This window comes from Dipodomys ordii, unplaced genomic scaffold, assembly GCF_000151885.1.
Source record: "Dipodomys ordii isolate 6190 unplaced genomic scaffold, Dord_2.0 Scaffold138, whole genome shotgun sequence".
Classification (NCBI taxonomy): Eukaryota; Metazoa; Chordata; class Mammalia; order Rodentia; family Heteromyidae; genus Dipodomys; species Dipodomys ordii.
In genome coordinates this window covers 560,305-587,198 of record NW_012267354.1, presented here as the reverse complement: position 1 = coordinate 587,198, position 26,894 = coordinate 560,305, and the positions used below count along the sequence as shown (strand labels likewise).

Sequence of the window (26,894 nt, the reverse complement as noted above, 5' to 3'; positions counted from 1 at the left end):
TCCGCCAGATCACCGGGGCCCACCACGGCCTCGTCCGCGGGCGCACCCCCGCCGCCACCGCCGCCACTGCCATGACAGCTCAAGGCTTCGCACGGCCCCCCCCCCAAATCACGCGACAACGCCTAGTCTCCCGATGGCTGTCACGTGATCCCCATCACATGACTCATGTCGCGTGACCCCGTGTCATTTGACCGTGCGCCACGTGACTCCTGTCACCTGGTGCCCTTGTATCACGTGACCCCTTGTCACATGACCTCGGTCCCATGACTCCTATCATGGTACCCCTCCCCCCATCATGCGACAACCCTCTAATGGTTCCTGTCATGGGTTTTCTCTCCATCACGTGACCTCTGCATCACAGTGATCCATCACATGACTCCTGTCTGGTGATTCCCTTTGTGTCAGGAGCTATTGACATAGTCAAGAAATTCAATGAACAGGTCTTCTAAACTGTTACCGAGAAGCCGACAGGTACTGTATTACAGTCTGTCTGCAAGAAAGCACTTGTCAACGCCTATTAAAGATAACCCATTATCATAGCAGAAAACCAGCACTGCAAGAAATGCCAAAAGAAGAAAAATGAGAAAGAAGAAGTGTAAGGAAAGGTAGGAAATCTCCAGTGAGACCATGTTCACCTCATTAAAGCAAAGGAGTCTGCAGAAGGCCTTGACAGCTCTAGGTAGGCAACGACCTTGACCTAACCTTGCTAGTGAACAGGAAGCTGCTATGGGTATTTCAAGAGGTTCTAGGCAGTGGTGTTTAGACAGACCTTCTCTCCCTTATCAAAATTACTAGGATCCAACTGGTTTAGCACAGATGCAATTACCTCAGCCAGACTGTCATACCCCACCCCTGGGAGTTGTGCCTAAACAGTCTCACATGACAGGGTTATGTGACACCCCCCCCACATGATTCCCTAGTCATGGGGCCCCTGACCACGGACCCCAAGTCATGTGATCCCTATGTCATGTGACTCATGTCACCTGACCACCACATGTCACGTGACCCCCCAGTTGTGTGACTGCAGGTCACACGACCCCCGAGTGATGTGATCAATGATCATGTGACTTGGGGTTCACATGACTTGGGGGTCATATGACATTGGGGGTCATGTGATGGGGTTGCAACTTGGGAGTCACATGTCCTGGGGTCCTGTGACGGGGGTCACGTGGCATGGGTCATATGACAGGGGTCACATGACATGGGGCCTGGGTCATGTGATCTTTGGTCACATGATCCCAGATCTCGTGACCCTCATTCACTCAAGAATATTATACCAATTTTATGTCACTGTTGTTAATTTGGTAATTTTTTTTTGCCTCCCATCATCAATACTTATTGAGCATTTACAGTGTACTAGGCACAATAGAACATACAGAAAACATTGTCCGTGCTCTGGAGGAGCTTACATTCTAAAAGAAAAAAAAATACACCTCTTTTAAAATGGCATTTTTGTTTGGTGTTTTCTGTAAAGTACTGAGGAAATATTCTGTAGGGTGAGCTTTGGGTTTAACTTAGCCCCATCATTATTTAGAGAAGAAAGATTTAAAGGCAAACAATGACAGACCATTCGGGATAGAGTTTACAGGATATACACAATCTCATCAACTAAGGAGAGATGTGCTGCAGAAGAGGATGAGGGAAATAGTTTGTGGGATGCAAGCAAAGGAGGCAAGGGATCTTAGACATTGAGTGGAGCCAGAAAGATCATGCGGCCTTTTCCCAAGTACACAGCCACCAAGGAGGAATGGTTGGTGACAAGACAGAAAGCTAAAAAAAGGAAGGTAAGCCTGTGCACCTGACAAACAGAATGACCAAAATCAAAGGCAAGCTGTATCAAGAAATTCTCAAAAACCAAGTGATTTGGAAGCACAGAATTTACAGTTAATGCTACCCCAATGTCATGATGGGCCAAGAACATTGTGGCTTCCTAAGTTGATCTTGGGTCACATGATCCCAGATCTCGTGACCCTCATTCACTCAAGAATATTACACCAATTTTATGTCACTGTTGTTAATTTAGTAATTTATACTAATCTAAATACATGCATGTTATGCAAGGAACTTGGTTACAATGTTTTTTTGTTAGGTAAATTCAATCGGCAGAGGGGAAAGGGAGAGCAGTACATGGTATTCAGACAAGGGAAAGGTTCATTTTGGAGCTGCAGGCTGCCTTTGGTCAAGTTGGAAGCCCAAGCAGCAGGGGGTGGGTGGAGAGAAAAGGTCAAACCACAGCTGGGCAGAGACTTATCAAGACCAGGGACAGAAGAAGGTGTGGCCACTCTGGATTCGGATGTGACCTCAATTGCAGGGAGGTAACTGCCTCCAGTTGTGCCAGTTACCTAGGTGACACAGGTGTGTGTTGGGGAGACTTAACCAAGAGGAGGAAGGAGGCTGCTCCACCTTCCCAGGGCGGACCTTACACTTACCAGCTAGCCCAACCGCTCTAAAGTTGTTACCCAGAGCACAGGCAACATTTCTGCCCAGACCATAAACCTCTGATCTCAGCCTCCTGAGAAGCTAGGATTACAGGCGTGAGCCACCTGCACCTAGCACATCCTTCAAAATGATTGTAACCAGTTGTTTGGGCTGAGCAGAGGACTAGGGATCAAGAGATCCACCTTGCTTGCTCTGGGTAGCAAAGACTTACCTGTCAACCTGAAACCAGGTTTTTAGGCCCCAGGCTCCAAATCCAGGAGTCCCAAGTTAGATCTGGCCACTCGTCCCCATGTGCCAAATAAAGAGAAATGGTGAAGGGTAAAAGAAAGATTTATTCCATGGCAGCCATGGGAAGACCGCAATTCAGTACCTCTTCAGCCAGCTTCCCAGGTCCAGACATTGGCTTGAGGTTAAATGGGGAGAACTGGGGTAGGGGGTGGGGGTGGCAAATAGGGAGGAAGAGATGCACAGTTAAGGCAGTCACAGGGCTGTAGGGGAACTCTGTCCTGAGAAACGGGAACCCAGTCGTGAGATACAGAGAAGCCACATTTTGAGAGATCGAATTGGGAGTCTTTATTAGAAAGCCAGCAACTGCAGGTGGAATCCTGTCCAAGAGACCTGCCGTCCCTCAAGTAATCTGGGGTCACCTGACAGGAGGGATCACGTGATAGGGGGTCACATGATGTGGGAGCATGTGACAGGGCGCGATAGGGGGTGGCCCGTGGGAAGCCTTGAGCTGTCCAGGCAGCCTTGTTGGTGGCAGCGTGGATGTGGCTGCGGACGTGGCCGTGGTGGGCCCTGGTGATCTAGCGGATGCCAGGGCTGCCAGTTGGTGCTGGGGGTGGCGGAGTTGGCACCCCAGGCCCCACCCACACTGAGGTTCAGCGATGGCGCCCCCTGGGCCCCGCAGCCCGCCCGCAGGAGGCCCACCTCCCCTGGACCCGGACGCCCTCCCGGGGCTGAAGCTCCATGCCAGCCGCCCTGCCCTGCTGCTCCTCCGCCTGCGCCCAGCCGGCGCCCGTCCCCTGGCGCCCAGGGACGTCCTCAGGGGCAGTGATGAGGCCATCGGGCGGGTGCTGGCCGCGCTCCGATCTGAAGATGTCCCTTACACCGCCGTCCTCACCGCAGTCCGCCCCTCCGGGGTGACCCCCGACCGAGCCGTGCTGGCTGGTGGCTTCGGGCGCCAGCTGCTTCAGACGCATCCTGCGGAGCCGGTGGTGATCCATCCTCCGGTGACTTTCAACGACACGGTCCCGCGCATCCTGTTCTGGGCCCAGAACTTCTCTGTGGCCTACAAGGACCATTGGGAAGACCTGACCGCGTTCACCTTTGGGGTGCAGAAGCTCAACCTGACGGGCTCCTTCTGGAATGCCTCCATTGCTGGTCTCTCCCTGACCTACCAACAGCTCTTCGGGACCACGGTGACATTCAAGTTCATCCTGACCAACCGCTTCTACCCAGTGTCTGCCCGCCGCTGGTTTGCCATGGAGCGCCTGGAAATCCACACCAACGACTCTGTCACCCACTTCAACGCTTCCCAGGTCACAGGGCCCAGCCTCTACTCTTTCCATTGTGGCTATGTCAGCAGTCTCCGGAAGTATGGCAGCCTCCTGGTGGCGGCCAACGAGCCCTCCCTCTGGCAGGTGACTCTGAAGGACTTCCAGATCCAGGCTTTTAATGTGACAGGCCAACGGTTCTCCTATGCCAGCGACTGTGCCGGCTTCTTCTCACCGGCCATCTGGATGGGGCTGCTCACCTCTCTCATCATGGTGCTCATCTTTACCTACGGCCTGCACATGATACTCAGCCTCAAGGCCATGGATCGCTTTGATGACCACAAAGGCCTGGCTATCTCTTTGACCCAAATTGTATGAGCTGTGGCACTGGGGGTTTGAGGTGTCCAGACTGTCATTGTCACACCTTGTGGCTTCTCCTTTTCCTACTACATACCATGAACCTCCTATGTCCCCAGGCCCGTCTTGCCTGACCTCCACTTGCTGAGGATATTCTTCCAACAGCCTTTTGCTATTGGCCATTCTTCCCTCTCTACCCCTGGCATGTCTTGTGTGTGTGTGTGTGTGTGTGTGTGTGTGTGTGTGCGCGCGCATGCATGGGCGCACGCGCTGGGGCTTGAACTCATGGCCAGAGCACTATTGCTTAGCTTTTTGTTGCTCGAGGCTAGTGCTCTATCACTTGATCCAGTTTTATTTTCAGGTTTTTTATATCTGGTTAATTGGAGATAACAGTATCTTGGACTTCTCTGCCTAGGCTTTGAACCAGGATCCTCAACTCTCAGCCTCCTGAGTAGCTAGGATTACAGGCATGAGCCACTAGAGCCTCTGTGTGTGATTACTTCTGCCTTATTTCTGTGTTAGGCTCACTTCTTAAGAAGCTGATCTCTTCTATCTCAGAAGCTTTTATGAAGTAGGCCTGGCTGGAGACATTTTTTCTTCCCTAGGACCCACAACACTTAGTTGCTAAGTGTCAACACACTGAAACAAGTTTGCATTAGACTTAGCTCTTATACCATTCTTTTGCCATCCTTAAGGCAGAAACTGTACTCAGCCCTGCCCTTGGCACAATACACTTGGCTCAATACTATTCAAGGAAGGCAACTAGAAAAGAATCCCAATTTAGAAAGAGAGGACATAGGTATCCCTAAAACAATACAGTTAAATAAAATGGAGATCATTTTCCTCGAGATCTGCCCTAGGTAGGCCCCTGCCAGGCAGGTGTAGGCCTGTTAGCAAAAGGTGTGGCTAAAATCCACCTACTCAAACAAAATAAATCCCTACCACCTCTCATCACCTGCAATGAGGAAATTCTGAATGACTCTTTCCTGGGCACCCACTGAGTCAGAGGTTCCCACCTGGCCAGGCAAGTAGTGGGTGTGAGCAGGGATGACTGTTCTCTGGGCCTCAGAATCCCAGTACCGGGCATTTATCCATCACTAATGCGAGTCTCCAGGCATAGAGTCCTGGGACTGTTCACAGGGCTTTTGTACACAAGCTCCAACAGGAGCAGACCCGGTGAGTGGCCTAGAAATGGCACTGTTCCATGGAGCAGCCTCAAAAGGGTCCCTCCATTCTGGCACTGTAAGAGTTGGCCTTCAAGCTGGGTGCTAGTGGCTCATACCTGTAATCCTACCTGTGAAGGAGGCTGAGATCTGAGGATTGCCATTCAAAATCAGCCCAGACAGGGAAGTCTGAAAGACTCTTATCTCCAATTAACTACCAGAAAACTGGAAGTGGTGCTGAGGCACAAAGTGGTAGATTGCTAGCCTTGAGTGAAAAAGCTCAGGGACTGCACCCAATGCCCCAAGTTCAAGCCCCATGAATGACCCCATCACCCCCCCCAAAAAAAAGAGTTGGCCTTTAAGATGGGAAAGTGGTAAGAAAGGAAGTAGAACTTCAGTGTTCTGCCTGCATTAGCATGGAGATGTCAGTCACCAGTCAGGACAATCAGGAGTGGGCTAGAGTAGGTTTCAGAGCTATTCTAGACATGGGAGAGCCAGGCTCATGTCTGTAATCCTAGCTACTCAGGAGACTGAGATCTGAGGCTTGTGGTTTAAAGCAAGCAGAAAAGTCCTCATAAGACCCTTATCTCCTATAAACTACTCAAAAAAGCCAGAGGTGGTGCTGTGGTTTAAGTGGTAGAAGGCTAGCTTTGAGCACAAAGAGACTCACGGATAATGCCCCAGGACAAGCAAAAAAAAAAAAAAAAAAAGGAATTAACTGATGATGTCACCCTGGCAAGCATAGAGGAAGAGGAAATGGACTGAGGATGAAGTTTGAACAATTAAGTAATAACGTGGAAGAAATGATTCCTACAAGAGGCCAGGAAAGCAGAGTTAGAGAGGATAAGAAGGGTCAGAGAGGAGGGTTACTGTGGAAACCAAGGGAGGTGAGACTTCAGAAAGACAGAGAGACAGAGGTCAGCCCTGATTGGCGACCACAGTTTCTAATGTGCAATAACAATAATGGATTTAGCCGGGTCTGGTGGCTCACACCTATAATCCTAGCTGCTCAGGATCCTAGCAACTCAGGAGGATAAGATCTGAAGATAGAGGTCCCATCAACCTGGACAGAAAAGCATGAGTCTCTTATTTCCAATTAACCACCAAGAAGCCAGAAGTAGAGGTATGGTTCAAGTGGTAGAGTTCCAGTGAAAAAGCTCAAGGATAGCATCCAGACTCTGAGTTCAACCCCTAGTACCAGCAAAAATCAATCCTGTTGCCCAACTATGAGAAGAGCAATTAGCAGACAGCTTCCATCCATCCGCTTCTTCATGGTCCCCTGGCTGTAGTGCTGTCTGGGACTTTCTCTGGGAATTCCCATGTGAGGACTGACTGAGCAGGGCCAGTTCAACTGGATTTGCTCTGCTGCTTCGAGCTCCTTACAGGGGGATGGGAGGTGTGGCTGTCCCCCCCCCCCAAGCTCATCTTCTCCCTCTGCCTGGTCCTGCTTCTTCATTCTTACTTCTCAGGTCTTGATTTCCATCCAGCATTTTGCATTTCCAATTCTACCCCAGACTCTGCTTCAGAGCCTAGGCTTTTCAAAAATTTGATTGTGGGTTCTTGGAGGCTGGGAATGTGGCTTAGTGGTAGAGTGCTTGCCTTGCATGCATGAAGCCCTGGGTTCGATTCCTCAGTACCACATAAACAGAAAAGGCTGCAAGTGGCACTGCGGCTTAAGTGGTAGAGTGCTAGCCTTGAGCAAATGAAGCTCAGGGACAGTGCCTAGGCCCAGAGTCCAAGCCCAGACTGCCAAAAAAAAAGTTCGATTTTACAAGGCCTTGATGACTCAACACTATAATCCTTGCTACTCCTCAGGCTGAGATCTGAGGTTCATGATTGGCAACCAGCCCAGACATAAAGTCCATAAAACTTTTATCTCCAATTAACCACCAAAAAGTCAGAAGTGGAGCTATGATTCAAATTAGAGAGTCCTAGCTCTTAAAAATAAAAAAGGTAAACAACAGTAAAAAAAAAAAAGGCACAATGCCCAGGCCCTGAGTTCAAGCTGAGTTCAATCCCCAATACCAACCCCCTAAAAAAACCTAAAAACCCAAAACAACAGTCCTTCCTTCCTTCCTTCTTTCCTTTCTTCCTTCTTTTCTTCCTCTCTCTTTCTGTCTCTCCCTCCCTCTCCTTCTTTCTTTTTCCTTTCTCTTTTCTCACTAGGAAGGAGCCAATAGAGAGGAATGTTGAAGTTACAGGAACAGTAATTAATGGAAGGAAGTCTTGGAGAGGAAGAGGACAAGGAAAACGGACTTTAAGGCCCAGGAAAAGAGACGGGCCTAGAACATAAAAAGATACAGCATTAGTGGCTTATTCCCATAATCCTATTACTCAAGAGGCTGAGGTCTGAAAATCAAGATTTTAAACAAGCCCTGGCAGACAAATCCAAAAGACTCTTACTTCCAATTAAACACCAAAGAGACAGAAGCAGAGCTGTGAGTGAAGTGGTAAAGCACCAGTCTTAAGCAAAAAAGCCAAGCTAGATGTGAGGACCTGACTTCAAGCCTCGGTACTGGCACAGGAGGCGGAAGGAGAGCATGAAGCCTGGGATAAATGAAAGACTTGCTCGCTCCTGTTAGAATCTTTTTTTTTTGGTCTTTTCTTTTTTGGTACTGGGGATCGAACCCAGGACGTTGCACTTGCTAGGCAAGCGCTTTGCCACTGAGCTACATCCCAGCCCTGTTAGAATCTTTTTAGTAGTTGGGTGCCAGTGGCTCACGCCTGTAATCCTAGCTACTCAGGAGGCTGAGATCTGAGGATTGCAGTTTGATGCCAGCCTGGGCAGGAAAGTCCTCGTGAGACTCTTATCTCTATTTATTTATTTGGGTCTGGTCGTGGGGCCTGAACTCTGGGCCTGGGCGCTGTCCCTCAGCTCATCAGCTCAAGGCTAGCGCTCTACCACTTGAGCCATAGTGCCACTTCTGGCTTTTTACTTATGTGGTGCTGAGGAACCGAACCCAGGTCCTCGAGCATGCAAGGCAAGTGCTCTACCACTGAGCCACCTTCCCAGCCCAGACTCTTATCTCTAAAAAAGCTTAAAGTGGCACTGTGGCTCAAGTGGTAGAGCACTAGCCTTGAGCTTTGAGGCTCAGGGACAGTGCCCAGGCCCAGAGTTCAAGCCCCAGGACTGGCAAACAAAAAACAATAAAACAAAAAAATAACTTTTTGGCTTGTTAAAATGTATTTTATGTACTGATTCTGGAACCTAGTGGGTTTGCTATGTGCTATGTGGATGACTGTGTCATCCACATAGATGCTGTCCACGCCCTGTATAAAGTGAAAAAAGACATGATAAAAATACTGAACAGAAAAAAGATTGAGGAAGGAACCTGTCAGAAGCTAGAGAATCTGTCATTTACCAGTTCCAATATTTCTAGCATAATGTATTCAATTTAATTCTCCATTTTCCCCAGGAAGATGTAAGCTGGGGTCATGGAAGGCTGTGGTAAAAGGCAGACCCTTGGGTCTAACCCACCATGTGTTCAACCTGCCCAGTGATCCTGCCAAGAGCACATCAAGTGATGGCCCAGTCCTTACTGAGCTTCCAGCGCCCTCTGGTGGCCATACTCTCAGTTTTTGTTTTTGTTCCTTTAGAGACAAGATTATGGCTAGGTAGCTCAGACTAGCATCAAGAAAACTTGCAATCCTCTTGTATGAGTCTCCCTGAGTGCAGAGATTACAGGTGTATACCACCATACCTGGCCACACTTAGTTCTTTCATAGGGTTCACAGAACACCTTTTCTTTGTATTTAAAGGTTTTTTGTTGTTATTTTTCTTTTTTTTGGCCAATAATCATTGTCCATGCCACTGATCTGTGGTTTCCATCTATTTTCCAGTCTTTCTACCCCTCTGCCTCTCCATGGCCCCATGAAGGTTGTTGGTGACTTAGTGATACTCTTCATTAATTTGGATTTGGGTACTCTAGCAATATGAGCACATTTAGGGCAGCTATGGTGTTATTTACATTCTTTCTTTGGGTGTTGAGGGAGTCCCATTATCACTTAGCAAAAGCCATCTGCCCTTCTCTAGTCAAATGCGAGGCTAGCTCCCGGGAAGCTGGAGGAGCTCTCAGGCCTGCCTGTCTGTCATCTGGAAACATGATGCCATTGGCCAGGAGGTGGGCTCTTCCTTGGTTGTCCTTTTCTCCCTTTTCTCCCTATCATAGTTTCATTCCTAAAAAAGACTATACTTCCTTCCTCCTCAAGGCGCCAGAAAGTTCATGCCTTGGCACTCTGTTTATAGCCTGTGCTCTATGTTAGTGAGAAATGGGGCAGGACATAAAGAGTAACTAGAATTACTCTGTAAAGGACACATTTACACTTTCTGCTGTGGCCAGGGCCTTTGCTCAAGCCTAGTGACGGTGAGATTGTGATTTATTCTGGCCACTAGATGGCAGAAGTGAGTTTTTGTTTTTGTTCCTTTAGAGAACAGCAAAGTGGGAAGAAGACAAAGCTAGACAAAGCATGCTGAAAATGTCCCCAAGAAAGCATGTTCCAAGAGTCTGTTCTAAATGCAGATTGATATTTCTGAGTGGTTTTCTGGCCATCACAGTAGGGAGAGATGATGAAGGTTCAAAATGGTTTTCTGGATCTTAACATTTTAAAGACTTTTCGGCTTGTGTGTAAAAAGTCTTCTGGGAGTCAAAGAGAAGTGAGGTTCTCTGATTTTGTAGTTGTTGTTGCTGTTTGGTGCTAGGGTATGAACCGAGGCTTTTGTGTTTCCTAAGCAGCTATCACTTGAGTTCTACTACTTGAATCACCTCACCCTAGTCTTTGAATATTAGTTTGTTATTTTAAAATAGGATCTTATTTTTATGCCCAGACTGGAATGGACTATGATCCTATGATTCATGAAGCTGGGACAACAGATGGGCACCGCCACAGCCAGCTTTATTGAAATCAGCATCGGGGGTCTCACTTACTTTTTGCCTAGACTGGCCTTTAATTGTGATCCTCTTGATCTCAGATCCCAGAGTATCTGGAACTATAGGGTGAGCCATCATGCTTGGCTTTTTTTTTTTTCTTGCCAGTTCTGGGGCTTGAACTCAGGGCCTGGACACTGAGCTTTTTTTGCTCAAGGCTAGCACTCTACCACTTGAGCCACAGCACTTCTGGCCTTTTCTGTTTATGTGGTACTGAGGAATTGTACCCAGGGCTTCACGCATGCAAGGCAAGCACTCTACTACTAATCCACATTCCCAGCCTGATGCTTGGTTTTTCAATTGCCTGGGATCTTTGTGCTCTACTAGATAGGAATTGTGGGTAGGTGAGAAGCTTATCCCATCCGGGAAAAACTGGATTCCTGAGTACTCAAGACAAGATGCTAATGCAGTAAATCCAGGAGCTTATAGCGTCAAACCCTAAGAACTGGTGACTTGTTACTCTAGGCTAAAAACATAAAGCTAAAAAAAAAAAAATCAACCATTCATTAGGGCGCTGGCAGATCACACCTGCAATACTGGGGGGAGGGAGATTCTGTTCCATTATTTTGTGATGTGATGTTTCAGCCTTTTTTGTTTGTTTGTCTTGGTGGTGGTGGGCCTTGTACTTGCTATGTAGTTGCTCTACCACTTGAGCCATGCCTCCAGCCCTTCTGCCTGGTTTTTATTTCATAATCTCTTATTTTGAAACATCTTTATAGCTAGTAATTTCTCTAAGGTAACTGGAGTTCTCTCTCTCTTCTTCTTCTCTTTCTCTCTTTCTTTCCCCCCTTCATTTCTCTCTCTCCTTTTCTCTTTCCCTTTCTCCCTTTTTCTCTCCCCTCCACCCCCTCTTCTGTGTGTCAGTCCTAGGGCTTGAACCCAGGGCCTGAATTCTGTCTCAACTTTTCCCCTCTTGGCAGGGACTCTACAACTCTTTCTTTTCACCTGGTGTGCATCTGTCTGTCTCCTGCTGCTCTTGGCTGCTCTTCTCCTGTGTTAGTTTTTGTATCTGTTGGAATTTCTCTTTCCAGGTTCATATCCAATTTTTGTTTCTCCATCTGTGTTCTCGCCCCTTCCTGTCTACTACTGGGCAGTTGCTCTGCCCAGGGGCAATGAGGTCTTAGATAGCCAGGGCTCCTGCCCCTGGCTGATCTTAAGGATTAATTAGAGGCGCCCCCTCGTGGTGGGAGACAGAGTCAAGTCCAGATTCAATTCTTGTTAACTATGCATGGGCTTCCAAAGGCCACAGTCCCAAGCGGTAGGCCAAGTTATTTCCATCCTTCTCTTTTTACTTCTTCCTCCTCTTCCTCCTGCTTTTCTTCCTTTTCCTCTCCTCCTTCTAATCCTTCTGAAGGAGGCCTAGGAAGATCCTCCTATTTCATCCTACTGAATGTTGGAGTTTGAACCCAGGGCCTCATGATTGCTAGACAGTGCTCTGCCACTAAGCCACATCCCAGCCTTTTTTGCTTTAGTTATATTTCAAATAGCTTCTCAAGTTTTTGCCTAGGCTAGCCCAGGCTATGATCTTCCTATTTATACCTTCTGCATAGCTGGGATGAAAAGAGGGCATAAGCAATACACGCAATCTTGCTAACTTTTTGCCTGAGCTGGCCTCAAGCCTCAGTTCTCCCAATCTCTGCCTCCTAAAATAAAGTGACAGGCATGAGCCGCCACAAGTGGCCTTTTGCTGCTTTCTTAAAAGAGGGGAAGAGTGGGAGAGAGGCAGATCCTAGTCCCTGCTTTTTTTGTTTTGTTCTGTTTGTTGAGATAAGGTTTCATTAGGAAGCCTAGCCTTGCATCATACTTGGGATCCTAGCCTCCTGAAGGCTGGTATTACAGGCATACACCATCATACTGACTGTTTAGACCCCTGTTTGTTTCCACCAGTCCTGGGGCTTGAACTCAGGCCTGGGCACTGTCCTTGCGCTTCTTCTTTTTTTTTTTTCTCAATGCTAGTACTCTGCCATGTGCGCCACAGCACCACTTTTGGCTTTTTCTATTTATGTAGTACTGAGGAATCTAACATAGGGCTTCATGCATGCTAGGCAAGCACTCTCCCACTAAGCCACATTCCCAGCCCCTAGATCGCTGGTTTTTGAGCAGTGAACATGAGCTAATTAGTTCTTAACCTCTGTAGACAATTTAACTTTTTTTCGATCACTCAATAGGACTTGAACTCCCTTGATTATATTCATTCTAAACACAACAGGCCTCAGGTTCATCCTTGTTGTTTTGCATTTTGATTCTTTTTTTTTTTTAGTACTTTTTTTTTTGGGGGGGGGTCGGTTGTGGGGCTTGAACTCTGGGCCTGGGCACTGTTCCTCAGCTCTTCAGCTCAAGGCTAGCACTCTACCACTTGAGCTACAGCGCCACTTCCGGTTTTCTGGTGGTTTATTAGAGATAAGAGTTTGACAAACTTTCCTGCTCAGGCCGGCTTTGAACCTCGATCCTCAGATCTCAGCCTCCTGAGTAGCTAGGATTACAGGCGTGAGACACTGGCGCCCAGTTTGATTCTATTTTGTTGAGAATGGCTCTTTTATTTTCTGTAATATTGTGTCTCTCATTGCTCTATATTGGAAACCCATGAACTAGGTATTCTATTTCACTGGTGTAGTGTTTATTTTTAAAAATAATTCTGTGTCACTATTAGTGTGTGATACAGAGCAGTATCTATTTTTTGAGACTACCTTAGTTAATTTATTAATTGCCAAAATTTGAATTCATATGTGGAGCTGATAGTTAACAAATTAATTATTGGCACTGTAAAGAGGTCTTATTATGGAATTAGTATTGGCAATTAGACATTTTTAATATTACATCTATTTTTGCACACTTCTTTGGGAGCCAGGCAAATATCTATTTTTGTACAGGCATTTAACTACTGTAGTTGTTTTTTGTTTTTTGGCTTTTTTATTGTTGTTGTTGGTTGTGGGGCTTGAACTCAGGGCCTGGGTGCTGTCCCTCAGTTCTTCAGCTCAAGGTTAGTGCTCTACCACTTGAGCCACAGCACCACTTCCAGTTTTCTGAGTGGTTTATTGGAGATAAGAGTTTCATGGAGGGCTGGGAAGGTGGCTCAGGGGTAGAGCGCTTGCCTTGCATGCTCGAGGCCCTGGGTTCGATTCCTCAGCACCACATAAGCAAAAAGAAAAAAGCCGGAAGTGGCGCTGTGGCTCAAGTGGTAGGGCACTAGCCTTGAGCTGAAGAGCTGAGGGACAGCGCCCAGGCCGAGTTCAGGCTCCATGACCGGACCCAAAAAAAAAAAAAAAAAAGAGTTTCATGGACTTTCCTGCCCAGGCTGGCTTTGAATTAAGATCTTCAGATCTCAGCCTCCTAAGTAGCTAGGATTATAGGTGTGAGCCACTGGCGCCCAGCTCTGTCGTAGCTTTATACTGTGTATTTGGTGAGCATGGTAACAACGTTCCAATCATCTTCCTGAGAGGAACCCTGCTTGGGAGCTCCATGCCAGCACTTTAGTGGAATCTTAAGCTACCGTAGATCCAGCATCAAGCCCTTGATGGTCATCTAGAAGCTTCCTTTGCGATGGGATCCCTTCCTCCTCTAGATAACCACGATGTACATGGAGTCCAGAATGTACCTAGGGCAGTGTGCAGCTGTGGACTCAGAGAGTCCAGGGAACACATTGTCCAGTGCTTCAAACCCACCTTCCCCATTGACCCGGGAGGCACAGCCCCATCTAGATGGCCTTCTTCTGCTGTACCCAGATATTTCTCAGGGCCACACACAGGTGGTTTATATAGAAAATGGTGCCTCCTTTGCAAAATACAGTGGCTGCCTGAAACTAGGAGAGGACCAGACCCTGTTGTGCATTATGTACTTTGGGGGGCTTGAACTCAGGAAATTATTCTCTTGTTTGGACTGGGGACTGGCTTTGAACCTTGATTCTCAGATCTCAGCCTCCTGAGTAGCTAGGGTTACAAGCCTGAGTCTCCAGTACCTTCTCTCCCATTTCTGGGATAATCTATCTGACCCTCCAGATGTGTGTGTGTGTGTGTGTGTGTGTGTGTGTGTGTGTGTGTGTGTATGCACATGTGTGCTGGTACTGGGGTTTGAACTCAGGGCCTGGACACTGTCCCTGAGCTGCTTTTGCTCAAGGCTAGGGCTCTACCACTTGAGCCACAGCACCATTTCCTGTTTTTTCTGCTTATGTAGTGCTGAGGAATCGAACCCAGGGCCTCATGCATGCAAAGCAAGCACTCTACCACTGAGCCACCTTCCCAGCCCCACTGTGAGGCTCTTATCTCCAATTAAGCACCAAAAAAGCCAGAGGTAGATGAGTGCTAGCCTTGAGCAAACAAAACAAAACAAACAAAAACAAACCAAAGCCCAGGCACTGAGTTCAAGCCCCAACACTAGCACACACACACCAGTGTTGATTGTTGATTTCTGGGATTTTCCATTTAGTACTTTGGGGCAGCAGTTGACCATGAATATCTGAAAAATGTGGAAATGAAAAGTGTCGATAGGGGGAAGCACTGGAAGCAGAACTAGGTTATGAGTTCCTGGCTATGAATTCAGCAGCCTGAGCAGCCCTCAGTGGCCCTGGCTCCCTTGTACAGGGTGTGGCCTGTGGTTTAGGGCCAGTGGGGCTGAGCATGGGTGTGGACCGCCTGCCCTAGTGCCAGATGCACTGGGCAACCCTCATGGCCAGACTGTCTCCTGGAGTGCCTGTGTAAGTTTGTCCCAGAATCCAGTTCTTCCTAGAACTGGGTGTCATTTCAGGACAGTGAATGCCAGGAGCATAACTTGGCAATGAAGCAGAGGAAAACCTTCCAATCCTGCATGAGATAGCAGATTGTTTGACTTGGGCGCTGTGGCTTGAGCTTGCACTTGCAGCAGCATAGGGAGTTAATGGAGTCTCCACCAGGGAGCACCCTTTCCACATTTTTAGGTAGTCTCTATTGCACTTCCCTGTGTGTGTGTGTGTGTGTGTGTGTGTGTGTGTGTGTGTGTGTGTGTGTGTTGCATTTCTGACTTTTCTATGATTACAGTACAGAATCATGACTCAACTTTCCTAATTGATGTATTCAGCTTAATCTGCTGCTGTGGCTCAGGTTCTGTCATGCTTCAGATGCTCTGCCAGCTTTGGATGACTGTAGTTATGTAATGTTGCAGCAACCATGAGACTGTGGGGCTGAGGAGAATGGAGAGAGGTACCACAGGCCTTTCATTCTCCAAATGCCACTCAATCTGTTGCTTCCTCTGGCAACCAAGGTCATGAGATTGTCCTGAAGCTCTAGACACCCAGGCAGTGGGAGGAGAGGAGCGTGGGAGGGGAACAGCGCTGCCTGGGTTGTCTGGGTTCACTCCCAGCCCTCCAATAGGAACCAGCAGCAGCGTGCACCACTCTGGCTATCAACAAATTCCCTTCCTGCCTGTGCCAGGTGCCATGGAAACCAAGGGTGGGGCTGCAGGTTTTGCTTGGTTGACGGTCAGCCTCCCAAGGCCGGGCTGAGCACAAGGTAGCTCTATCTGAAGGGAGGACAGAGCTGACCCAGCCGCTGCTTTGCCGGAGAGGCAAGGACAGAGGAAAAGGGTTTGCTGAGGGCTGCACGGAGGCCGGGCAGGGTAAGGCAGGTGCCAGGGGTCCAGTCCGGCTTGAATACCACACACAGCACAGAGGCAGGCCAGATTTGGGAGGGGGTGGGGGGGAAATGAAGCATGGGAAATAGAAGCTGGGAATTCAGATAAAAATTGTACTCATGATTAGCTTGATTAAATGCTGTACCTTTCACACTCTCTCACTAAGTTTCAGCCTATAGTTTTTTTTTTTTTTAAAGGCTGGGCACTGGAGCTCACACACACCTATCATCCTAACTACTCAGGAGGCTGAGATCTGAGAATTGTGGTTCAAAGCCAGCCCAGGCAGAAAAGTCCACTGAGACTTTTATTTCTAATTACCCAGTAAAATGCCAGAAGGGAAACTGTGACTCTAATGCTAAAGTACTACTCTTGAGTGAAATAACTAAGGGACAACATCCTGACCCAGAGTTCAAGCCCTACTACTGCCACCAAAAAAAAAAAAAGAAAGAAAAGAAAAGAAAAAAAAGCAGCACAAACTCTCTCTGAACTTGCCCCCTTACCCAAGTGATTACTGTACTCTGGGAATTTTTTTTTTTTTTTGTCAGTTGTGGGGCTTGAACTCTGGGCCTGGGCGCTGTCCCTTGTGCTCTTCAGCTCAAGGTGAATGCTCTACCACTTGAGCCACAGCGCCACTTCTGGTTTTTTCTAGTGGTTTATTAGAGATAAGCATCTCATGGGCTTTCCTGCCTGGGCTGGTTTTGAACCGTGGCCCTCAGGCTTCCAGTGTCCTGAGTAGCTAGGATTACAGGCATGAGCCTCTGGTGCCTGGTTAAATCTCTTTTTAAAAGGCTTATCTGGGAAAAAGAAATATTTGGTAAAATGACTCCTGTGATTGCACAAGTATTTGCAAAGAAGACAAAGTAATCATCTTAAGGAAAGATTCTTGGCTTTAAACGAAGCATCTGGTAAAACTCATCCTGTGTTTAAAGAGACACTCTAGGAAAACAGACATGTATACTCGATGACCTAAATTTAATAAACCATCTGGTTGGAGCTATGGGGTGATAATATTTGCAATATTGATTTTATTTCCATCACTATCTCTCCCTCCTCCTCTCCTCATCCCTACCACATTCAGCTAAAGCACACCAGAGCAACATTTTTCCATCTCTGGTTTCAAACAAGAAGTCTCACAGGAAATAAAAGAGTTCATGGCATGGGCCAAGTATTTAGGAGCAGTGTCTCTCCAACTCCAGCAGAAAGGATTCCCTTGGGCTGGAGATACCATAACCACATGGACGTTTGTGGGTGATAGGAGAGCACTGAGCGTCAGGGAGATGGCCCAAGTTTGTGGGGTCAGATAGAGCTCTGTCTTGCTCCTTTGTCTTGCTCAGTGGGAGCCCTCAGTGCTGTCCTCAACTTCGATTCTCTGTTCTTATTCCTCCAAGGAGTGGTATGTGGAATTTCTTTTTTGTGCCTCTCCTGGGGCTTGAACTCAAGGCCTAGGCTCTGTTCTTGAGCTTTTTTCTAGTCAAGGCTAGCACTTTACCATCTGAGCCATAGCTCTACTTGCAGCTTTTCTGGTATATCTGTGGAGATAAGAGTCTCACAGTCTTTCCTGCCTGGGTTGGCTTTGAACTGAGATCCTCAGATCTCAGCCTTCTGAGTAGCTAGGATTCTTCTTTTCTAATGGTACTGCGGCTTGAACTCAGGGCCAAGTCTTCTCACTTAGCTTTTATGCTCAAGGCTAGTACTCTACCACTTGAGCCACAATTCTACTTCTGGCTTCTTGATGGCTAACTGAAGATATGAATCTTCTAGACTTTCCTGCCTGGGCTGGCTTTTTTTTGGGGGGGGGGTCCGGTCGTGGGCCTGAACTCAGGGCCTGGGCACTGTCCCTCAGCTCTTCAGCTCAAGGCTAGTGCTCTACCACTTGAGCCACAGCACCACTTTCAGCTTATTTTTTTTTCCTGCTTATGTGGTGCTGAGGAATCGAACCCAGGGCCTCATCCATGCAAGGCAAGAGCTCTACCACTGAGCCACCTTCCCAGCCCCTGGGCTGGCTTTGAATCTCAATTCTCAGATCTCAGCTTTCTGAGTAGCTAGAATTTCAGGCATTTATCACTGATGCCCACCTACAAGTATTCTTTTGTGTTTATTTAATATTTAAAAATATTTTACAAGCTTTGGATTTGAAGTTGAAGTATTAAAAGAAAGTTAAAGTATTAAAAGAAAATTAAGTTGAACATGAGTTCAGAGCCAGCCTGGAGACCTTGATGCCTTATCTCAAAACAAAATACAGGGACTGGAGGGCATGGCTTAAGAGGGAGTATAAGATCTTGGGATAAATTTCTAGTATACGAATTTTTTTTTTTTTGGTCAGTCATGGAGCTTGAACTCTGGGCCTGGGTGCTGTCCCTGAGCCTTGAGCTCTTCAGCTTAAGGCTAGCATTCTACCACTTGAGCCACAGTGCCACTTCCAGTTTTCTGAGTGGTTTAGTGGAGATAAGAGTCTCACAGACAGCCGGGCGCTGGTGGCTCACGCCTGTAATCCTAGCTACTCAGGAGGCTGAGATCTGAGGATCGGCGGTTCAAAGCCCAGGTCCAGAGTTCAAGCCTCACGACCGACAAAAAAAAAAAAGAGTCTCACAGACTTTCCTGCCCATGCTGGCTTTGAATCCAGACCTTCAGATCTCAGCCTCCTTAATCGCTAGGATTACAGGTGTGAGCAACCAGCATCTGCCTCAGTATGGGAATATATATAATTTTATTTTTGTTGGTCGTAAGGCTTGAACTCTGGGCCTGGGCGCTGTCCCTCAGCTCTTCAGCTCAAGGCGAGCGCTCTACCACTTGAGCTACAGCGCCACTTCCAGTTTTCTGGTGGTTTACTGGAGATAAGAGTTTCACGGACATTCCTGCCTGGGCTGGCTTTGAACTGCAATCCTCAGATGTCAGCCTCCTGAGTAGCTAGTATTACAGACATGATCCACTGGCGCCCAGAGGGAATTTTTTAAATATATTAAAAAAAATTTAAAGCAAGGTGTGGGTGTGCATGCCTGTAATCTTCATACATTTTCTGGACCCATCATCCTAGTACATGCTTTTCCACCCTCAGGGTTGCCACATAGACTAAGATGGCTTCAGGAACTCCATCCAGTCCAGGGATTGGAGACATGGCTGTTTGTAGAACGCTAGCCAATGAGCACCAGTGGCAGGTACTGAGTTTAAATCACAGTCGTAGACCTTAAAAAAAAAAAAAAGGAAAAGGAACTCAAACCCATTCAGAGTCTATGGTGGTCTAGTTGTCAAGATCCTGGTGTCAGGCTGGGAAAGTGGCTCAGTGGTAGAGCGCTTGCCTTGCATGCATGAGGCCCTGGGTTCAATTCCTCAGCACCACATAAGCAAAAAAGAAAAAAGCCGAAAGTGGCGCTGTGGCTCAAGTGGTAGAGCGCTAGCCTTGAGCTGAAGAGCTGAGGGACAGCGTCCAGGCCCAGAGTTCAGGCCCCCCGACCGGACCAAAAAATAAAAAGATCCTGGTGTCTTTTGAAGGCTCAGGCAACTCTACTTCTCCACATGTTGGGCACAAGGATACGTGGAGTCAGGCCCAGGGCACACCTCCCCAGGGTTCTCGAGGGAAATGTTTTCTGAAATCTTGCCTTCCCTTCGGGTTCCCCAGGTTATAAAGCTGGAGTAAGTCTCAGCCCTAGAGGGATCTACCCACCTTATCTGCTTTCTAGGCCTGGAACTCTTCCTCCTTGACTGTCCTCAAAGACTCATGGCTCTGAAGACCCTCCCCACCACCCCTGCCACTCCAGGAGCTCCTGATTCCAGCAGACAAATGACAGCTGGGAGATTCCAAGTTCAAGCAGGGGGAGTCCGAAGTCCTTTCTCTTGGCCTGGAGTGGAGTGGGGGTGGGAGCTGGGGGTGGGTGGAGTAAGGAACAGGTGCAGAGGAAGAGGAAGTGGCAAGACACAGATTAGTCTAACAATCAATTATCTTGCCATACTTTCTCATAATGAGTTTATATTCTCCCCCACAAAGAAAAGAGCCTTCTGCAGGTGGAGTTGGCAAGGGGTGGTCACTGTGTCAGGAGGGCTGGGCAGAGGCCAGGAGCATCAGGAGACTGTGGGAGGTCTGATCTTATTCATACTTGTGGCACACAAAGAACAGGGAGGAGTATGGGACTGAGGAAAGATCCTGAAATTTGGCTTCTTTAAGCCGCCCCATCGGACAGCCAGGTATTAGTGGCTTATGCCTATGTCTAGAATCCTTGCTCTTCAGGCGGCTGAGAGGATCAGGTTCAAAAAGCCCAGGCTAGGAAGATAAATCCCTAAGGAGAAAAAGCCAAGAGACTCTTCAATTAACCAGCAAGAAACCTGAAACTGGGGGCTGGGAATGTGGCTGAGTGGTAGAGTGCTTGCCTAGCATGCATGAAGCCCTGGGTTCAATTCCTCAGCACCACATACACAGAAAAGGCCAGAAGTGGTGCTGTGACTCAAGTGGTAGAGCACTAGCCTTGAGCAAAAGAAGCTCAGGGATAGTGCTCACACTCTGAGTTCAAGCCCCAGGACTGCGCCTCCTCCCCCCCAAAAAAAACCTAAACAAGAGAGCTAGACCCTGAGGCTCCAGTACCAGACCACATGCATACGTGCGGGAGTATATACACACACACACACACAATAAGTTCTCTTGTGAGCATTGATCTGGAAATGTACTGGAGACAGGGCAGAGGCAGAAAGCAGAGCAACTGGGGTGAGAATATGGGAGCTGAGTGAGATCTATCTTAAGAAAAGACAACTTTGTGTTTGCCTAGCACAAGCACAAGGCCCTGAGTTCAAATCCCAGCACCACAAGAGGGAATAAAGGCTGCCTTTGCAGCATTGTTTATTTTCTAGTGCTGGGCTTGTAGCCAGAGCTGTTTGCGCTTTCCTAACATCTTGGAGACATCTGCCATGGAGAAAGCTCCTCCTGCAGGCATCGGAGACTGCCTGAGAACTCACTCACCCTGGCCTGGCACCACCCCTAGGAGGGCAGGCTCCACCTGGGAGGACCCAAGCCTGGGACCACACTCTCCATCGAGATGACTCTGGGGCGTACTGGTGGCTTTCCCCTGCTCCTGACATGCTTAGCTTGTACGGAATGCAGCGCACTCCTCCGGGCAGCTGGAGAGGAGACATTCCCTCCCCGGAATGCAGAGAATCTGGGGTGCTGAGGAGAGTGCGGAGAGGAGAAAGTCAGTATCAATGTCATTTGGAGCTGTGGGCCAGGACCTGGACAGGTTCCATCTGTGAAGAAATAGACAAAGGGGCATTGGGGAGGGGTGGATGCTCCACATCCTGAAGGTTCTATGAGACACTAACTAGCATGACATGGACACTGCATCCCAGAAGACAGCGTGGGGCAAAGTAGTGTTAAAGCCATGCTCACCGGATGGGATTTGCGGCTGGGCCTGTTCAGGACATTGAGGCCTACCTGAGGGGCTCCAGGGCTGCTTTCCCTTTCTAAGCCCCGCCTCTAGGCAAGGATAGCACTTTCTTTACTTTCTTTACCTTCTTCTCCCTCCTCCACCTTTCCCTCCTCTCCCTCTTTTTTTTTTTTTTGCCAGTCCTGGGGCTTGGACTCAGGGCCTGAGCACTGTCCCTAATGCTTTTTTTTGCTCAAGACTAGCACTCTACCACTTGAGCCACAGTGCCACTTCTGGCTTTTTCTCTTTGTGGTGCTGAGGACTCGAACCCAGGGCTTTGTGCATGCTAGGCAAGCACTACCACTAAGCCACCTTCCCAGCCCTCCCTCCTTCTTATCTTTCTGTTTTCATTAGCTTACATCAGTTACACAGAGGGAGATTTCACGGTTATATTTCTATACGTGCTTAAAATATATTTCAGTCAGCAGGGTCCCACAGCTGTAATCCTAGCTTACTCAAGAGGCTGAGATCGGGCTGGGAAGGTGGCTCAGTGGTAGAGCACTTGCCTTGCATGCATGAGGCCCTGGGTTCAATTCCTCGGCACCACATAAACAAAAAGAAAAAAGCCAGAAGTGGCACTGTGGCTCAAGTGGTAGAGCACTAGACTTGAGCTGAAGAGCTGAGGAACAGTGCCCAGGCCCAGAGTTCAGGCCCTACGACTGGACCCCCCCCCAAAAAAAAAGAGGCTGAGATCTGAGAGTCTTGATTCGAAGACAGTTTGGACAGAAAAGTCCGTAAGACCCTTATCTTCCATGAACTTCCAAAAAGTCAGAAGCGGAGCTGTGGCTTAAATAGTAGAGTGTGAGCCTTGAGCACAAAGACAGGGGCAGTGTGCAGGTCCCAAGTTCAAGCCCTAGCACAAAAATATCAAAATAAATCAAATACATTGGATTCAGTCTCACCTCCTCCATCACTTTCCTTCTTATCCTTCCAGGGAGATTGAAGGAGAGCATTCCTGAGCTCAAGGCATTCCAGCCTCACCTCCTCCCTCCACTGCCATCTCCTGTAAAGCACAGAGTCTGGGGTGTGGGATGGATGGGCAGGGTTCACCAGGCGCTAGCCTTGAGCTGAAGAGCTGAGGGATGGTGCCATGCTTGGCTTCTCCCACGTCTACATCAAGAACATCTTCCAGGCACCTCTGATTTGTGATCTTCTGCAGCTGTTGTTCAAACTGTTGATTTGTAACTTGAGACTATAAATGTTGATTATAAGAAACATTTGTTGGTATTTTTGTTTTGGTCATTTATGAGGCTTGAACTTGGAGCTAGGGTGCTGTCCCTGAGCTCTTTTTCTCACTGCTAGTGCTCTACCACTTTGAGCCACGTGTTCTGGCTTTCTGGTTTTTCTGGTGGTTAATTGGAGATTAGAGTCTCACCGGATTTTCCTGCCTGGGCTGGCTTTGAAACATGATCCTCTTATCTCAGCCTCCTGGCTTAGTTTTTTTTTTTTTTTAAATGATGTTTGAGCCAGGAGCAGAAGGAATAAAAACTGGGAATAGAAGCCAGGTGTGGTGGTACAATTCTATTCCTCAGTTTTTATTCCTGGCTATTCCTTGCTCTATCACTAAATTATATCCCCAGCCTAGTCCTGGGTCATGTGTGTGCGCGCACGCTGGTGCAGGGACTTGAACTGAGGACCTGTGTTCTCACCACTTTTTCCACTTAAGTCTGGCCCTCTACCACTTGAACCATACCTTCCAGCTTTTTGGTGGTTCCTTGGAGATGAGAGTCTCATATGCTTTTTTGGGGGCGCCTGGTCTGGCTTCAAACTGTGATCCTCAGATCCCCAGCCTTCTGAATAGGAGGTTACAAGTATGAATAATTGGTTCCTGCCTGGCCCTGAGTCATTTAAGACAGGATCTCACTATGTAGCGCAAACTGGCCTAGAATTTTCTATGCCTCTGCATCCTGGATTATGGTATTACATATATATGCCACCATGGATGTAATTTATTAGTGCTTATTCATTGTATAAACGAATGGATTTCATTGTGACATTTTCAAATATGCATATAATATAGTTTGAGCATATGTACCCCATGGGTTGTTATGCTTTTAATATTTCATATACCTTCTGGATTGAGGCTCTGGAAATCTTACAGTGCCTTTTAGAATCTTCCTAAAGCCAATATGTTTCCAGAAAACCGTCTATAACTAACCTCTCAGAAGAAAGGCATACTTAAAAAAAAAAATCTTTGCCCATTATCAAAGGAGATCTCTAAGTTCCAAGTAGACCTGAACACTAACACCCACAAATCAACTCTGATGAAATCATTATACCATAAACAATCATTGCTTATTAAGTGCTTTCTCTGCACTAAGCAGGACTAAGATAAGTATTATTTTATGTAAGCCTTAAAGTTACCCTTAACTTCTCATAGAAAGTACAGTGGCTTGAAAAATGATGAGTAAACAATGACTTAAATAAAAGCCCTGTAATAAAGACAACTTCTTACATCTGTTTAGAAAAATCTGCTTATGATGGTAACTTTCAAACATACACAAAAGCGTATTAAGAACCTTTCTGAATCCATCACAAATTTTACCATGCCTAAGAGCTGGCTATATTCCATCTGCCCCTAGCACTTTTCTTTTTAGAGCTCTTTTAAAGCAAATTCCAGGCATTTTATTCCATTTCATCCATAAATTCTTCAGCATTACATCTAGTACTTGCTGATGTTATAAGCTAACAACATAATATAAAGTTCAGTTCACTGTAGGAGATACTATAAATTTTTAAAACCAAGTATCATGCATCAGTAGCTAATGCTTGTAATCCTAGCTAGGAGGCTGAGAGTTGAGAAGCCAGCCCCAGCAAACAAATCTGAGGGAATCTTAACTAGCAAAGGGGCTGGGAATGTGGCGCAGTGGTAGAGTGCTTGCCTGATATGCATGAATCCTGGGTTCAATTCCTCTATCCTTAGTACCACATTAAACAGAAAAAGCTGGAAGTGTCACTGTGGCTCAAGTGGTAGAGTGCTAGCCTTGAGCAAAAGAAGCTCAGGGACAGTGCCCAGGCCTGAGTTCAAGCCTCCTAACGAGTACAAAAACAACACAAAACAACAACAAAAACCCACCACAATACAAACTAGCAATAAAAACAGAAGTGATGGGCTGGGAAGGTGGCTCAATGGTAGAGTTCTTGCCTTGCATGCATGAGGCCCTAGGTTTGATTCCTCAGTACCATATAAGCAAATAAAACCAGAAGTGGTGTTGTGGCTCCAGTGGTAGAGCGCTAGCCTTGAGCTGAAGAGCTGAGGGACGGTGCCTGGGCCCTGAGTTCAGACCCCACAACTGACAAAAAACAACAACAACAAAAAAAACAGAAGTAGACCAGAAGTGGAGCTGTGGCTCAGTGGTAGGTTGCCAGCCATGCCGGGTGCTGGTGGCTCACGCCTGTAATCCTAGCTTTTCAGGAGGCTGAGATCTGAGGATCGCGGTTCAAAGTCAGCCCAGGCAGAAAAGTCCATGAGACTCTTTTTTTGGGGGGAGGGAGGGTCTGGTCGTGGGGGCCTTAACTCTGGGCCTGGGTGCTGTCCCTCAGCTCTTTAGCTCAAGGCTAGTGCTCTACCACTTGAGCCACAGCACCACTTCCGGCTTTTTTTCTTTTTGCTTATGTGGTACTGAGGAATCAAACCCAGGGCCTCATGCATGCAAGGCAAGTGCTCTACCACCGAGCCACCTTCCCAGCCCCATGAGACTCTTATCTCCAATAAACCACTAGAAAACCGGAAGTGGCACTGTGGCTCAAGCGGTAGAGCACTTGCCTTGAGCTGAAGAGCACAGGGACAATACCCAAGCCCAGAGTTCAAGCCCCACGACCGACAAAAAAAAAAAAAGGTTGCCAGCCTTGAGCAAATAAGCTAACCAAGCAAGAACTCAAGCCCCATAACTAGCACACACACAGAGTTTAAAATCACACTATCCAAATTCATAGCTTATAAATGACTCCAGCTGCATAATCCAAAGTTGTAGTAACTGAATGCACCTGTGTATTTTATTTTCTTTGAATTTGTTTGTTTATTTTATTTTGTCAGTCTTGGGGCTTGAACTCAGGGCCTGGGCACTGTCCCTGAGCTCTTTTGCTCAAGGCTAGTGAGTGCTCTGCCATTTTGAGCCACAGTGCCACTTCTGTTTTGTTTGTTTGTTTCTGTTGGTTAATTGGAGATAAGAGTCTCCATACTCTTTCTTGCCTGATCTGGCTTTGAACTGTGATCCTTAGATCTCAGCTTCCTGAGTAACTAGGATTACAGATATGAGCCACCCCAGCTTGCCTCGTGTGGTGTGTGTGTGTGTGTGTGTGTGTGTGTGTGTGTATGTGTGTGAAATAAAACCTGATGGAGGGAGATGTTGATATTCAAGGTTATATATTTTGACAAAAAATTAAAGAGTACAAATTATTCTTGTTTCTAATTAAGAGAGACTCATTAACTAGAAAGTACTCTTGGCTTCCTTGTAGAAAAATTAAATATTCTGACAAGAATTCAGAACAGCCAGATGCTGCACAGGCAAGAACATGAGCTCTTTGGCAGGGTTTTCTGAGCTGAAGTGTCTTCCATCAGAGCAACATTTCTTAAAGCTTGTCAGCCAGAGTGAAAGAAACCAGGCCAAAACTAAAAGAGTACACACTGTATGATTTCATTTATATAAAACTCTAGAAGATGCAAACTAATCTATAGAGACAGAAAGCAGATCAGCAGTTGCTTGGGAAGATCTGGGGAGGGGAGGAGAGAAGGCATTACAAAGGGCAGGAGAAAACTGGGGTTATAGATAAGTTCACTATCTTGATTGTGACAATGAGTTCATGGCCCTGGCACACAAGAAACAACTTACCAAAGGGCACCTATCATACTTCAATAATTGTGTGTGTGTGGGGGGGTGGTACTGGGCTTGAACTCAGGGCCTTACACTCTCCCTCAGCTTTTTCACTCAAGGCCAGTAATCTATCACTGGAGCCATTCCTCTACTTCTGGCTTCTTACTGGTTAATTGGAGAGAAGAGTCTCATGGACTTTCTTGCCCAAGCTGGCTTTGAACTACAATCTTCAGATTTCAGCTTCCTGAGTAGTGAGGATTATAGACGTGAGCCACCATGCCTGGTTCTCCAATAGCAACATCTTCAAGTAAGAACGTAAATGTCAGTGTCTTTTCTCAATCCATGCAAAGTCCTCTTGTCTGCCCAAGTGTTTCTCGAGGTCTGAGGGTAACTTCGCATGTATTGATGAACCCAGTTGTCCAAGCATGCTCCAATCTGGTCTCCAGCCTGTGCTAAGCGTTGCCTTAAGCAAGTGTGGGAACCTTTGTTCTGCCAAGGGCCATTCGGATGTTTACAACATCATTATAACATACGGCCATGGGGCCAAACAAAATGATCAATACAGGCAGACAGGCCACAGGCCGTCCTTGAGAGACACCTGTCCAGCAAGTGCGAGGCCCTATGTTCAAGCCCCACAACACAAAACAATCTCTCCCAACCCAAAGAAATGAGCCCCTACCAAAAGAACCACTTC

General features: G+C 47.2%; 1 pseudogene; it reads left to right on the top strand.

Annotated features, from left to right (window-relative positions):
* Nucleotides 1–3,326: 3,326 nt before the first annotated feature.
* Nucleotides 3,327–4,313, top strand: LOC105996866 (annotated as a pseudogene).
* Nucleotides 4,314–26,894: the final 22,581 nt, after the last annotated feature.